Source organism: Marmota marmota, unplaced genomic scaffold, assembly GCF_001458135.2.
Source record: "Marmota marmota marmota unplaced genomic scaffold, marMar, whole genome shotgun sequence".
Lineage (NCBI taxonomy): Eukaryota > Metazoa > Chordata > Mammalia > Rodentia > Sciuridae > Marmota > Marmota marmota.
The window spans coordinates 9,601,939-9,618,096 of NW_026000205.1; the positions used below are offsets into that span (position 1 = coordinate 9,601,939).

Genomic DNA, 16,158 nt, shown 5'->3' on the forward strand with positions numbered 1-16,158 from the left:
CAGTTAGTGAAGGTGGGATGCTGGAACCCTATGGCCCTGGGGTAGTACAAGCTTTTTTTTTTTTTTTTTAATTTATTCTAATTTGTTATACACGATGGACAAGCTTGTTTTAATATATATGGAACAGTAACTTTTAATATCCCCGGAAAGATCTAGCTTGCCATATAAAGTGTTAGGTTGAGTTTTGAGCATAAAAGTGAAATTCCATTACATTCTTAAATAATTAACGTTTTTCATCCCTGGCAACATTAGATGATTTAATAAATTTGGTTAAAAATCATCTGAAGAAAAAACCTACATAATTTTAATATTTTGGTTTTGGAATAGGTTTTCTAAATATAAACAAGTTTTTTTTTTTAATTTAGAAACTTGAGGTGGTAATTTTTTATAAATCTTGATAGTAATCTATAAATATCCAAATTATGCCAATGTAAAAATAAAACCTTCAGATAAATGAATTGGGGAAATAGTTATAACAATAGCATAAAATGTATGGTTAGGTAATAATCTTAATTTACTTTCACTCTGGTTTAATAATAGTGAATACCCCAAGAGGAAAAGGAGCAAGGTTTAAAAATTCACTATCAACAATATACATAGTAGGGGCTGTTGTTGTGGCTCAGTGGTAGAGCACTTGCCTAGCACTGGTGAGGCAATGGGTCAACCCTCAGCACCACATAAAAATAAATAAAGGTATTATATCCATATCCATCTAAAATATTTTTTAAAAACCAGTACACATAGTAAAAAAAATCAGTTCTTAGATCATTGCTCCAGAATCTCCTTAGTGAATCTCAGAAGTATAACAGAAGAATACATACATAGATCAGATAGATTAATGGATTAACTTAAGTCCAAGAATGAACTTTCATATATATATAGTCAACTAATGTTAAACAAGGCAATTCAAGGAGGGAGGGAAAAAAAAACAAACATCGCTTTCAACAGACTAGAACAACTAGATAGCCATATGGAAAAGAATGAATTTGGATCCCTACCTCTCACCGTGTACAAAATCAACTCAAAATGGATCGAAGAGTTAAAACAATAAAAATTTTGGAAACAATATAGGCATAATTCTTCTGATTCTGTAGTTAGCAATTATGTCTTAAATATGATGCAAAAGGGCTGATGTTGTAGCTTGATGGTAAAAGCACTTGCCTAGCATGCATGAGGCACTGGGTTTGATCGTACGCACCACATACAAATAAATAAAATGAAGGTACAATGTACATCTACAACTGAGAAATTAAAAACCTGCTTTTAAAAAAGAAAGAAATAGTTTATTTTTAAAAATGACACAACAATCAGAAGCAACAAGAGCAAAAGAAGAAATTGAACATAATTAAATTTTAAAACTTTAGATTTCAAGGGCCCTCACTTCAAGAAAGTAAGAAGATAACACAAAAGAAAATTTTGTAAATTGTATATAGGATAAGGAATTTGTATCTAGACTAAATAAAGAATTCTTTCAATTCATCAAGAAAAAGATAACCTAAACCAGGTTCTGTAATTTATGGGAGATGATAATATCAAGATTTTTCAGGGAATAGACAAAATAATAAAGTTTTTCTTTGTACTGGGGATTGAACTAAGGGCACTCTACCACAGAACTACATCCCCAGCCCTTTTTAATTTTTATTTTGAGACAGAGTCTCTATAAGTTGTTGATATAAGTCTCTTTAAGTTGCTGGCCTTGAACTTGTGATACTCTTGCCTCTAATCTTAACTCTCCCAAATGGCTATGATTATGGGAGTGTGTGTGGCCAGTTTCTTTCTTCAATAAAATAGCATGCAACATCATATTGCCTGCAAGGTACCAAACTCTTGAGTGTTCAATAAATATTCTAGGTATATTCCCTTTAAGAAAAAAACGTTTAATATAGGTGTACTTTAAAGTCTTAGAAGAGCACTATTTCCTCAATATTTAGTTATTTACTTACAACTCAAAAGATCACTATTATGCCAGATTCAATAAAGCATTTTTCTTTGACAATTTTTATTGATTATATAACATATATGGATTAGATGATTCCTAAAATGCCAGTACTTTCCAAGTTGACCTGTAGACTGTTGAACTACAGACTGAATAACATCTCTTTTCCAGCAGGTATGTAGAAATGAAGAGGCTGATTAAAAATTTTATGTAGAAATTAATATAGCCAAGTATCAGCATGCATAGATAGTATTGACTTTTTTCAGTGACTCACCAGCAACAATCCCTCTAACAAAGAATGAATCTCAGTCTTATAAGGTAGAGTATCTAAATTGGGTTCTCAATCTCAACATGCGGCTCAAGGAACACTTCATGTTTTTTGTACCAGGGATTGAATTTAGGAGCACTCGGCCACTGAGCCACATCCCCAGCCCTATTTTGTATTTTATTTAGAGACAGGGTCCCACTGAGTTGCCAAGCACCTCACCATTGCTGAGGCTGGCTTTGAACTTGGGATCCTCCTGCCTCAGCCTCCCAAGCTGCTGGGATTACAGGTGTGCAACACTGCGCCTATTAAGGAACACTTCTTATATCTGTTAATCTTAAATTTTTTATTATTATTTGCTGGCTAATCCCTCCTTATTCTAATTCTTTGTAATATAGTACTAACTACTTTTATTAATTGTTCCCTGTTAAATTACTGTAAAGTTTTTCTCTTGATGATAACACACACTGATGATTGCCTACTGAGGACTCCAATTATTATTTTTTTATTTAAAAAATTCATCAGTTGTAGATGGACACAATACTTTTATTTATTTTTATGTGGTGCTGAGGATCGAACCCAGTGCCTCACATGTGTTAGATGTGTGCTTTATAACTGAGCCACAGCCCCATCTCAGTTATTGTTGACAATTTTTATTTTTCATTTGTCATTTTTTGTTCCACTTATTTTGTTGCTGTGCTGTTAAGTACATTCAAGTTTCTAATTGTTATACATTACTGATAAATTGATCCTTGCATCATTAGAAAATGTTCCCCTTTCATTTTGAATTGAAGACTATTTTGCCTGATGTTGGTAGAGTTACTTCAGTTATCTATATAACTGCATGGTATATTCTCCAACCGTTTTCCTTCCAACTTGTCTATCTAGATCTAAAGTATATCTCTTATAAAAAAGTAGTTGGGTATTTTTTGTTTTGTGAAGCTGACAATCTCTTCTATTTATCTATCTATCTAAATATTTATTTATATGGTACTGGGGATTGAACCCAGGACATGCTAGGTAAGTGTTCAATCATTGATCCATACTCCAGCCATTTTAAAGTTTTATGACAGGGTCTCAAAATTGCCCAAGCTGGCCTGGAACTTACCTCAGCCTCCTGAGTAGTTGGGATTACAGGTGCACACTGCAGCATCCAGCAGTCATTCAGGGTTGTTTTTTTTTTTTTTTTTTTGGAGCGGGGGTGATGCTGGAGATCGAACCCAAGGCCTCATGCATACTAGGCAAGCACTCTACCACTGAGATATATCCCCAGCCCCTCAATCTGTTGTTGTTGTTTTTTATTATTAGTTGTTCAAAACATTACAAAGCTCTTGACATATCATATTTCATACATTTGATTCAAGCAGATTATGAACTCCCCTTTTTACCCCGTATACAGATTGCAGAATCACATCGTTTACACATCCACATTTTTACAAACTGCCATACTAGTGTATGTTGTATTCTGCTGCCTTTTCTATCCTCTACTATCCCCACTCCCCTCCCCTCCCATCTTCTCTATCCCATCTACTGTAATTCATTTCTCTCTCGTTTTTTTCCCCTTTCCCCTCACTTCCTCTTATATGTAATTTTGTATAACAATGAGGGTCTCCTTCCTTTACCATGCAATTTCCCTTTTCTCTCCCATTCCCTCCCCACTCTGTTGTTTTTTAATATATTTTTAGTTGTCGATGGACCTTTATTTATTTTTTATTTATATGCAGTGCTGAGAATCGAACCCAGTGCCTCACACATGCTAGGCAAGTGCACAACCCCAGTCCCCTCAATCTGTTTTTGATTGGATTTTTTTGTACTAGGAATTGAACCAGGGGTGCTTTATCACCAATAAAAACCTCAGTCCTTTTTATTTTTTATTTTGAGACAGGATCTCACCAAGTTGCTTAGGGCTTCACTAAGTTGCTGAGGCTGGCCTCAAACTTGGGAACTTCCTGCATAAACTCCAAAATCACTGGGATTACAAGCATGTACAGTCACCATGCCTGCCTAAACAATCTTCGTTTTAGTAGTAACTTCCAATAAAATACAGAAGTGTGCTTCAGTGAACCCCCATTCCTTCCCCATTGTGTTACTGTCATATATATTACATCACTATTTAAGACTAGTAATGTAGTTTTACAATTAATTGTGCAGTTGTCTTTTTAGTCACAGAGGAAAAAAATGTATTTTGAATGTTATCTCACTGCTTTCTGGCCTTTGTTGTTTCTGATGAAAAGTCAGCTGCCAACCTAAGTCATCTTTCTCTTGCTGATTTCAAGAATTTACTCTTGAAAATCTTGTTTGGCTTTTTATTCATCCTAGTTGAATTTCATTGAACTTCTTGGATGTACAGATTTGTTTTTCATCATATTTAGAAACCCTGAGACTTATTTCTTTAACTTTCCTACCCCTTTCAACCCTCTGCTTTAAGGCACTTCTTTTACCTGTGGATTCCAAGCATATTATATGTATGCTTGTTATGCTTGATTGTGGTTCCATGGTCTTAATTCTGTTAATTTTTCTTCTTCTTATCTTTGTTTTCTATTTGTTGGATAATTTGTATTGATTTATCATTGAGTTCAGAGATTCTTCCTTCTGCCAGTTCATTCTGTTGGTAAAGTTGAGAACTTTTCATTCAAGACATTAAACTTTTAAAAATCTAAAATTTCTACTTGGTTCTTTTTTAAAAACTAATTTCAATCTATTGATATTCTCTACTTGATGAATCATTGTTATCATAATTCCCTTTAATTTTCTTTTTTTTTTTTTTTTTTTTTTGATACTGGGGATTGAACTCAGGAACATGCAGCCACTGATCCACATCCCCAGCCCTATTTATTATTTTTTATTTTATTTAGAGACAGGATCTCACTGAGTTTTTTAGTGTCTTCCTGTTGCTGAGGTTTGCTTTGAACTCATGATCCTCCTGTCTCAGCCTCCTGAGCCACTGGGATTACAGGCGTGTGCCACCGTGCCCAGCATAATTCCCTTTAATTTTCTAAATATGGTTTCATTTCAATCTTTGAACGTAGATGTAATAGTCAATTTAAAGTTTTGCTGTGTTCGATGCCCTAGCCTCCTCAAGGACAGTTTCAATAGACTTTTCCCCAAGCATGATCACATTTTCCCTTTTCTTAGCAATTCTTATTTTTTTCATTGTTGTTAAAAACTAGATGTTTTAGGGCTGAGGTTGTAGCTCAGTGGTAGAGTGCTTGCCTAGCACAGGTGAGGCACTGGAATTTGAGCCTTAAGTACCACATTAAAAAATAAATATATAAATAAAAAATAAAGATTAAATTCTTTTAAAAAGCTGGATATTTTAGATATACTACTATAGTAACTCTGGATTTTGATCTTCCCTTTCCCAAGAGTTGCTATTCTTGTGCTTATATTTTGGTGTATTTTCTTTCTTTTTAAAAAAAAACATTTTTTAGTTGTAGATAATATTTTTATGTGATGCTGAGGATCGAACCCAGTGCCTCACGAGCGCAAAGCAAGCACTCTACCACTGAGCTACAACCCCAGCCTTTCATCAACCCTTCATCATCATATAAAAATTATAATTTTTTATACCCTATTAATTATGAGAGTCAATTTTTTCCTCATTATGTATCAATATTTTCCTGGTTCTTTGCATGTCTTCTCACTTATTTTGCTACCAGGGATTGAACCCAGGAGTGCTTAACCATTGAGCCACTTTCCTACCCCTTTTTATGAGACAGTGTCTCACTAAGTTGCTTAGGGCCTTGTTAAGGCTGGATTTGAACTCGGGACCCTCCTGCCTCCCAAGCTGCTGGGATTAGAGGATGGTGCCCGGTGTCTTCTTGCCTTTGGTTGGATGCTAAATATATTATTCTAATATATTAGAATATATTCTAATATATTAGAATAAAAATTCTAATATATTTTTAAATATTTTTGAGCTTTGTTCTGAAATATATAATTCAGTTATTTGGGAACAGTTTGATTCTTTCAAAGGGCATTTGTTTTGGGGTGTTGGTGGGGATTGAACCCAGGGCCTTATGCATGCCAAGCAGATGCTCTACTTCTGAGCTGCACCCCAGTCCCTTAAGGATCACTGTAAGCTTTGATAGGCAAGATCAGAACAGCCCTTAGTTCTATGTGAATTTTTCCTAATAAGGCAATACCCTTCTGAGTAACCCATGTCTTATGAATTATGAGGTTTTTCCTATTCTGATAACACCAACTATTACTGGATCTGTAGGAGCTACGAGGATTATTCCCTATACTCACTACAAGTGTTTCTTTCCATAGCTTTGGGTGTTTTCTACATACATATGAACTGCTCAGTTCTTAGCTAAAGATTCTAGGTAATTCCCTGACAGCTCTACAGGAGGTCTTTCCTGTCTGTGCTCTCTTCTGCATACTTTGGCATCCCCAAACTCCAGTGATTGTGTCTCAATTCTGGAAGAGGACTGGCTTCTGCTTACATTAACTACCCCTGGAATATGGACTGGAAACTCTCCATGTATTATGTTGGGAGAAATAATAGTGCTCATCTTGATTTCTGCAATGGGGATGAGGGTTTTAAACTGCTTGCTTTCTAGTGTCTGAAAAGTGTCATTTATTGAATTGTTTAAGATAGGATAGTATTATCCTGGCCCTGATATTGTATCCTAGGAGGAAGCAACAATCTAAAAATGTATCTTAATATTTCTCAGTAACGTTTATAAGAATACATAAAGGAAAAACATTTGGCGTTTTAAGCCATAATATCAAGACCAAGTTCCTAATATTAAAAAATGTGGTTGATGGGCTGGGGATGTGGCTCAAGCGGTAGCGCGCTCGCCTGGCATGCGTGGGGCCCAGGTTTGATCCTAAGCACCACATACAAAGATGTTGTGTCCGCCGAAAACTAAAAAATAAATATTAAAAAAAAATTTTCTCTCCTCTCTCCTCTCTCTCTTTAAAAAAAAAAAAAAATTCCTTTAAAAAAATAAAAAACTGTGGTTGATAAACCTAGATTCTAAAACTTTTGTGTTTACACCTTTTAGTTTGTGTATCAGTTAACATGGAAACTGCCGGGTGCAGCGGCCCAAGCCTGTAATACCAGCGGCTCCGGAGGCTAAGGCAGGAGGATCACGAGTTCAAAGCCAGCCCCAGCAAAAGCGAGGCACTAAGCAACTCATCGAGACACTGTCTCTAAATAAAACACAAAAATAGAGCTGGGTATGTGGCTCAGTGGCCAAGTGCCTCCGAGTTCAATCCCTCATAGCCCTTCCACCCCAAAAAAGAATATGGAAACTAGAGGAATATCTAAAAGTGTCCACTTACTATAACAGCTGGGGGAAAATGGGAAGAATTAAGAAAAGAAGTGAAGTGTAAGCATAAAAAGGCTAATAATAATACATTAACCCATATATATTTGTATGTGTATGTATATATATGTAACTATAATATGTGTGTGTGTGTGTGTGTGTGTGTGTGTGTGTCTGTCTCCTGGGGATTGAACCCAGGGGTACTTTACCACTGAATTATATCCCTAGTCTTTTTTATTTTTTTATTTTGAGACAGGTTCTCAACAAGTTGCTGCGGGTTTCACTAGGTTGCCCATGCTGGTCTCAAACTTGCAATCCAACTGCCTCAGTCTATCAAGGAGCTGGGATTATAGGTAGGTACTACCACACGTGGCTTATCTATACTTTTAAAAGATATTTTTTTCAAATTTGCTTACCATTTAAAAAATATTACATTATTTTTACATACTTTTGTTATTTACTTTAGAATAAAGTTTTATTTTTTATTTTACTTTAGAATATTTATGAAGCTTTCAAAAGTTCTGTTAAATATTTATCACTTATGATTTTAATGTATGTCTTAAACTACTCAATTAATTTGCAAATGATGATTAAGTAGCAATATTTTTAAAAATTTATTTTTAGTTATAATAATATCTTTATTTTTCAATATCTTTATTTTTATGTGGTGCTGAGGATCGAACCCAGTGCCTCATGCATGGTAGGCGGGCGCTCTACCTCTGAGCCACAACCCTAGTATTAAGTAGCAATATTTAACTTAACAATATTTAGCTGATTAAATCCAAAATACTCTCTTTATTGTTTGAATAGAATGTAGTCATTTAGAATATTCCTACCCAACAGAAAAGTTGTATATTCCTAAATAAAAGAAAAGTTGTATATTCCTAAAGTTCAGTACACAGGACTATTAAACACTTGACTGTAGTACCACCAATGAACTCGATTTTAAATTTTATTAAATTTTAATTAGTTTAGAATAATCAAATGTAGCTAATGCTACATTTAGATAGTGTATCTAACTGCAGATCTAGAGTAATATTGATTGCTTAATGTTTAAAGAAATGTTAATTCTTCAACAAAGAATTAACATTTTAATTTAAAGCATGGGACAAAAACAAAAGTAAAACTATTAGTGGACAATTAAAATCCTGAACACAGGGCTGGGGCTGTAGCTCAGTAGCACAGCACTTGCCCAGCATGTGTGAGGCACTGGGTTCAATACTTAGCACCATATAAAAATGAAACAAATAAAATAAAGGCGTACCATATATAACTATAAAAAGTTTTTAAAAAATCTTTAACACATTAAAGAATCTATCACTATTGTTAAGACTGCTGGTAAGTGTCCAAATTTGTCTAGCAGTCAATGGCATTTTATATTCATGTAGAAGAAACCTGAGTTCCCAGCATAGTATTGCCAAGAATACATGATAGTTGACCTTCACTGAAGAGCTGATTTAAGAATGTTCCTTGTACATGGAACCCAGTGGTAGTGTAGAGATGTGTAGTGCTCAAAGAAATGGTGCTGGGGCAGGTACACAGTTCAATTAACCTGTAGGGTCCAAGCAGAGTAAAAATTAAAACATAAAGTACCAGATGGATTTGGAAAAGTAATTAATAATATGAAAGGAGATGTAATATGGAAGAGCATTTGTCTTCCATACCCAAGGCCCTGAGTTCCAAACCAGTACCACAAAACAAACAAAACTCTCTCAATTTTAATAGTAATATGTGAATGCCAATATTAATGTCAATTTTGAATATTTGTTTAAAAATTCTGAACAAAATATTCACAAGAAAAATCAAGCAGTTTATCAAAACAACAGCATACTATGGCAAAGCAGTTATATTCCAGAGACAGCTTACAACAAGAAATCAGCATAAATGACCACATTACCATACTAAAGGAGAAGTCTGAATCCCGGAATAAAATTGGATACAAAAGAAAAAAAAAAAAAAAAAGCAAATACGAGTTTCTGGCAAAATTTTGTGCTAATAATTTCTATTATATTGGTTAAAAGACTGAAATGTGGACTATTACCTCAATACTGGACATAACCATATTTATCTTTTTTTTTTTAGTTGTAGTTGGACACAATACCTTGATTTCACTTATTTATTTTTATGTGGTGCTGAGGATCGAACCCAGGGTCTCACACGTTCGAGGCGAGCGCTCTACCACTGAGGCACAACTCAAGCCCCCATATTTATCTTAATAAAAGAAAAAATAATTATTTGAAAATTTCATTTCTATTCATAGATGATATGAATGCTTAGAAATTCCACATTCTATTAAAAATAGATTATCAGATTTTCATTAGATTGAAAATAGTAACATCCAAATATAACATGAAGGGACAAGGGGAGGATACTCTTAACATGGTAAGGAAAATCATGAGTGTACTTTTGAAAATCCATTACCAGGAAAAGGAAAGTTGAAAAAACGGACAAAAGGAATAACTAGGAAAGTCAGTGAAAACTGGACTCTCCAATAAGTTTGAATAAAAGATATTTAATAGATTAGTTAAAAAAATAAGTATATTTTTAAATGGACAAGTTTATAAATTAACAACAGTAGTAAAGATCCAGGTATAATAAGCCATGACTGCAATTAGACACTGTTGCTTATAATCTCTATTTGAAACTCACAATATTCAAGATAGAGTTTGAAAAATTGTCAATAACCTGAATACTGATCCATAGAAAGAGTTTAAACACATTAGATATATTTACACAGCTTCAGCTGGAAGGCCTTTTGTTTTATAGAAAAGTAATAGTACTGGAGTAGAGAGAAGGTAGCTAACCACATATCATCATGCAAGCTGACTGCTGTCTCACCAAAGCTTACCACAAGACATAGTGCTGAAATTCAATTTTGAGGGTTACTCCTTTAAGTTTTGGCAGCATTTCAACATATGGTTTCAAATCCCAAATTTTAGTAGGTAATAAGGAATGCAAGTTCCAAAGTCATATTTAGATATGCTAGATTACACTTAATTTTCAAAATTCACAATTGCAGGGGGGGGAAAGGTTAATATTCAGTAACGAATTGCAGACAGAAGAAATATGGATGAGTAGATAGTAATACATGATAAAACTATCATTATAGACATTTGGCTGACAGTGCAGAATGTGATGTTCCTTAGTTTGAAAAGCTAGTTAATTTTTCTATCGGGTTAGAAGTGATTTAAGGAAGCAATCAACTGTTATTCCGAATTTCAAAATGTTAAAAGTTTTTTTTTTTTTTTTTTTTTTTTTTTTTTAATAATCAATAGTGTCGGGAATGGCTCAGTGGTAGAATGCTTGCCTAGCATGTGTGAGGTATTGGGTTTGATTCTCAGCACCACATATACATAAATAAAATAAAGGTCCATTGACAACAAAAAAATATTTAAAAAATAATAATCAATAGTATCATGTACATATGAAAATTCATCCTATTTAAAAAAAACTGTATATAAAGCTCAGAAAATTTGAAGGAAAAAAAAGAGAATATCATTGCATTTTTCCGTTAATTTATCAAGAATATATTGAACCAGGAAAATTTTGAATTGACTTTTCCAAAAAATAACTTTTTACTACATAGTTGTTTTAAAAGAACCTTGGAGTTTGATGATATAATGTCCTTTTTACCTTAATGAGTGAAATTCATGAAACTTGATTTTTTTAGGAGCAACTATCAATAGTTTGTTTTTTTCTTTAATTTTTAATATTTATTTTTTAGTTTTCAGCGGACACAACATCTTTGTTTGTATGTGGTGCTGAGGATCGAACCCGGGCCGCACACATCCCAGGCGAGCGCGCTACCGCTTGAGCCACATCCCCAGCCCCAACTATCAATAGTTTATGACAAAAATTCTATTAAACATATAACAAAGAATGAAAAGTGTTATTAGAAATTATATCCTGGGCTGGGGATGTGGCTCAAGCGGTAGCGCGCTCGCCTAGCATGAGTGCGGCCCGGGTTCGATCCTCAGCACCACATACAAAAAAAAAAAAAACAAAGATGTTGTGTCCGCCGAAAACTAAAAAATAAATATAATTCTCTCTCTCTCTAAAAAAAAAAAAGAAAAGAAAAGAAATTATATCCTTCCTGATGTTTTAGCTGAGGAATGGTCAGACTATGCATTTATGCATTTCCATAACAAAGATCTTATTTTCAATTGTCTTTTTTTTTGGGGGGGAGGGAGATTGCCAGAAATTGAACTCAGCGTACTCAACCACTGAGCCTCTGCCCCAGCCCTATTTTGTGTTTTATTTTGAGACAGGGTCTCACAGAGTTGCTTAGTGCCTCACCATTGCTGAGGCTGGCTTTGAATTCACAATCCTCCTGTCTCAGGCTCCCTAGCAGCTAGGATTACAGGTGTGTGCCGCTGTGCCTAGCTCAATTGTCTTTTTAAAATTCATATTTCCTACAATATCCATGGTTATGTTTGTTAAACTACATTACTTTACAAATATAATTCCTCAAAAATATATTAAAGGGGGCTGGGGTTGTGACTCAGCAGTAGAGTGCTCACCTAGCACAGGCAAGGCCCTGGGTTCGATCCCAACACCATATAAAAATAAATAAATAAAGACATTGTGGTCCAACTACACAACTAACAAATATTAAAAAATATATATTAAATATTTCTAAATATTTTTGTTAACTTTTAACTTAAAAATTTCCTTCATTTCTTCAAGCCTTTTCCTGATTATATCTACTTATTTAGTTCATATTCCACAGGAAGAGGAGGTAGTGGGATTTGAATAAAAAGCTATAGTTTTGTGTGTATGTTTGTGTATGTGTATGCAGTACTCATAATTGAACCCAGGATTTTGCCCTGAGCTACACCCCCCCACCCCAAAACTATAGTTTTATTTCATAATCATTAGTCTTTATATTTAGTTTTATTAATATTTTCTTAATTATTATAGTTTTTCTTTCTGCTAATTGCATAAATTAACTATTTCTTTCCACAGCGTTTATTGTGTAGTATCTAACAGTCATTTTAGATATGTCATAGATACAGAGATGAATAAAATAAAAATAAATGAATAAATTTTCATTTATTCCTGATTTCTAATGCACTAAAGGGATTATATTCAATGAAAAATTGAGAGTTGCCACTTAAATAATATTTTACAATGCAGAATTAATAATCATGTAAAAACCTTCCATGTGCTTTCAGCAATATGCACCATCATTCATAGTCTGTCTAAAAACCTAAACCTAATCTCAACCTAATTAATTCTCTCGACCTAAGTTCTAATTATAGGGAAAATGAGGGACCGAACAACAGGTAACATATCATGAATGAGTGATATACTTTGAGATTAAAAAAAAAAAATCATAAGCATAAAAAGTGGAGTGTAATACCTTAGAAAAGAGAGAATAATTTTTTTTTAAATACAGTAAGTTAACCTAGAGTGGATTCTGATTAGAAAATAAATAGCTATAAAAACATCACTGGATGAATAGCTTTCAAGAATGTTTTTCTATTGTGATTATCAGGAAAAGTGCATGTATTTAAGGGTGAAATGTCATAATATTTTCAACTTATTCTCAAATGCTACAGAAACAATTCATCAATAATCAGATATAAAAAGTTAAAAGAAACAGATACAGCAAATAACATGAATGTAAACATGAGTTGCTGAATATTTCTTTCAAATTTTCTATATATCAAATAAAAATACAATTACAAATTTAGGAAAGGTCTCCAAGAAGACAATTTACTCCTTGCTATCCCATTACTATATCTTAAATGATGAACACAGAATATAAATTGTTGGCTATTAATCAAATCATTATACACTCTAAATCATATACTTTTATTTCCAAAATTTTGTAAAATTTAATGGATGAGAGTCTTTGAGAATGTGTTCTAATTACACAACTAGACTCTTTACATAATAATTAATCAGCAATACAATCTGATAATAACTCATATTTACTGAGTATAAGACCATATGCCCACATAATCTTCCAAGGTATGTGTACCACTTTCATCCCATAATAGGGCTATCATGTAGGTTCTTGAGTAGCATTTTATAAATGATGTCTGTAGATGATAATTATTTTGACAATGACAAATGGAGGTAAGGTGGGAGAATAGCACTGATAAGGCATGCATTATATGATATTACTGCCTATGTGACATTAACAAATTCATTCATAAGTTTTAAGAGTTTATAAATGAGTACTGGAAGGTGTAATGATTTAAAAATATGTCTGCAAGCCAGGCATGGTGGCACACCCATGTAATCCCAGTGACTTGAGAGGCTGAGGCAGGAGGATCACAAGTTGGAGGCCAGCCTCAGCAATTTAGTGAGGCCCTAAGCTACTTAGCAAGACTCTGTCTCAAAATAAAAATTTAAAGAGGCTGGGAATGTAGCTCAGTGGCAGAGCACCCTTGTGTTCATTCCCCAGTATCATAAACTCCCCAAACACAAAAAATGTCTGTGAATATTTTGACCTTCTTCTCTTTTAAAGGTGAAACTGAAGAAAAGAGACCAGTGGGTAAAAAGGGATAAGGGGAGAGGAAAGGGAGGAGCGGAGGTAAAGGAGTGGTTCCGAAGAATGAAACTGATCAAATTATGTTATGTATATGTACCAATATATCACAATGGAACTCACTATTCTGTATAATTAATATATACCATTTAAAAAATGTAGAACTGAATTCCTCTTGAGTATAGGCTAGATTTATTGTCATGCTGCTTACAAACAGAATATGGCAGAGGTGACTTCCAAACCAAGAATATTAAAAAGATCATTTCTGAGCATAGCCAACTGTCATGTCACAGGTACACTTAAGAACCATAAGGAGAGCTAGGTGTGGTGGGACATGTCTGTAATTCCAGCAGCTCAGAGACTGAGGCAGGAGGATCACAAGTTCAAAGCCAGCCTCAGCAATTTAGCAAGGCCCTAAGCAATTTAGTGAGACCCTGTCTCAAGAAAAAAAAAAAAAGGGGGGGGGGGGCTGGGGATGTCACTCAGTGGTAGAGTACTCCTGGGATCAATCCTCAGTACCAAAAAAAGGAAGAAGGAAGCATAAGGAGAGGCCCCATTGGAGAGGAAACAAATTGCCCCTGAAAACTTATCAGTCACATAACTAAGCTGTCTTTGAAAGCACATTCTCCAGCCTCTGTCAAGTGTTTAGATAACTGCAACCTCTGGAGACACAGGATCTAAACTGCCCAACTTAGTTGCTCCCAAATTCCTGACTCACAGAAACTGTGAGAAAAATACATACTTATTGGCAGTTTGGCTACTAATTTTTAGGGAGCTTTGGAATGTTAGCATGATATTATCCGATTTTGGTACCTTGTCAGGGATACTATTGAAAGCCAAAAGTGTCTTGAAGATAAAGATAACTTTTACTAGGAACCTGGAGAGTTCTGAGGAGGCAATAAGTGAGGACTTATGGAAAACCGAACACTGTTACTAGAGACAACAACTCATTTTTAAGAGTTTATAAATGATTGAGTATTGGAAGGTGTAATGATTTAAAAATAAGTCTGCAAGCCAGGCATGGTGGCACACCATGTTATGCACTAGTAGCAGAAAACCTAGCAAACTCGTTGCATGTGATAACATGAACAGTAGAAAATAATACCTCATGAACTTGGGTAATTTAGCCAAGTAAGCTTCCAAGAGACATGCTGAAGATGCCACCTAGGTTCTTGTTGCTTAAAAGAAAGTATAAGAATTGAGATAAGCTAGGGGCTGAGGTTGTGGTTCACAGGTAGAGCGCTTGCCTAGCACATGCGAGGCTCTGGGTTTAATCCTCACCACCACATAAAAATAAATAAATAAAATAAAGGTATTGTGTCCAACTACAACTAAAAAATATTTTTAAAAAATAATTGAGATAAGCTAAAGAACAACTAAACAGAAGTGGACCAGGGGGCTGCAGTTGTGACTCAATGGTAGAGCACTTGCCTAGCATGTGAGGCACTGGGTTCCATCCTCAGCACTGCATAAAAATAAAGGTATTATGTCCATTTAAAATTAAGGAATTTAAAAAGAATGCCATCCAACAATGATGGACCAGGACTTGGCACTCTGTATACAATAATTTACATTTGCATAATTTGCTCAAGAAGCTCCCCAATTCTTATTCATCTTACAGCATCATTCTCAGTCCAGAATTTCCTCAAAGATGAGGATGGCTTTTTCCTAGCACTCTCACTGTTCAAATAGATTAGTCAGTTTTTCATTACTATAATGAAATACCTGAGGCAAGTTAGCTTTATAAAGAAAAGAGGTTTATTTACCTCATAGTTTTGGTGGTTCAAGGCATTGCACTGGCATTGGCTTAGCTCTTGTGAGGCTCTCATGGCCAAATCCTTAGAATGGTGGTACACGTAGGAAGAAGAAGAGATCACATCACACTGCCAAGCAAGAAGCCCAGGAGCAGCTAAGGTTATATTTTTAGAACCACACACGCCAAACAAAACAGCATGGTCGAATCCATTAACAACTTGAACATGACGCCAGCAGATTGGGATAATATGTGTAAAGCTGTGCTAAATGGAGGACAATACCTGTTATGGAAGGTTGCCAATGAGGAATTTTGCAAGGAGACGGCTAGGCGAAATGCAGCAGCTGGTTATCCTCAGAGAAATCTAGATATGTTGTTAGGAAAGGGACCTTATGAGGATCAGCAGCAACAAATTGCATATGATCCTGG

General features: G+C 34.7%; 1 long non-coding RNA gene across 1 annotated transcript; it reads right to left on the reverse strand.

Annotated features, from left to right (window-relative positions):
* Window positions 1-4,675: 4,675 nt before the first annotated feature.
* Window positions 4,676-15,885, reverse strand: LOC125612643. Its single transcript, XR_007343133.1, has 2 exons — window positions 15,743-15,885; window positions 4,676-4,806 (listed from the first exon to the last, which is right to left on the reverse strand). It is a non-coding gene; the product is annotated as an uncharacterized LOC125612643 (long non-coding RNA).
* Between the last annotated feature and the right edge of the window lie 273 nt (window positions 15,886-16,158).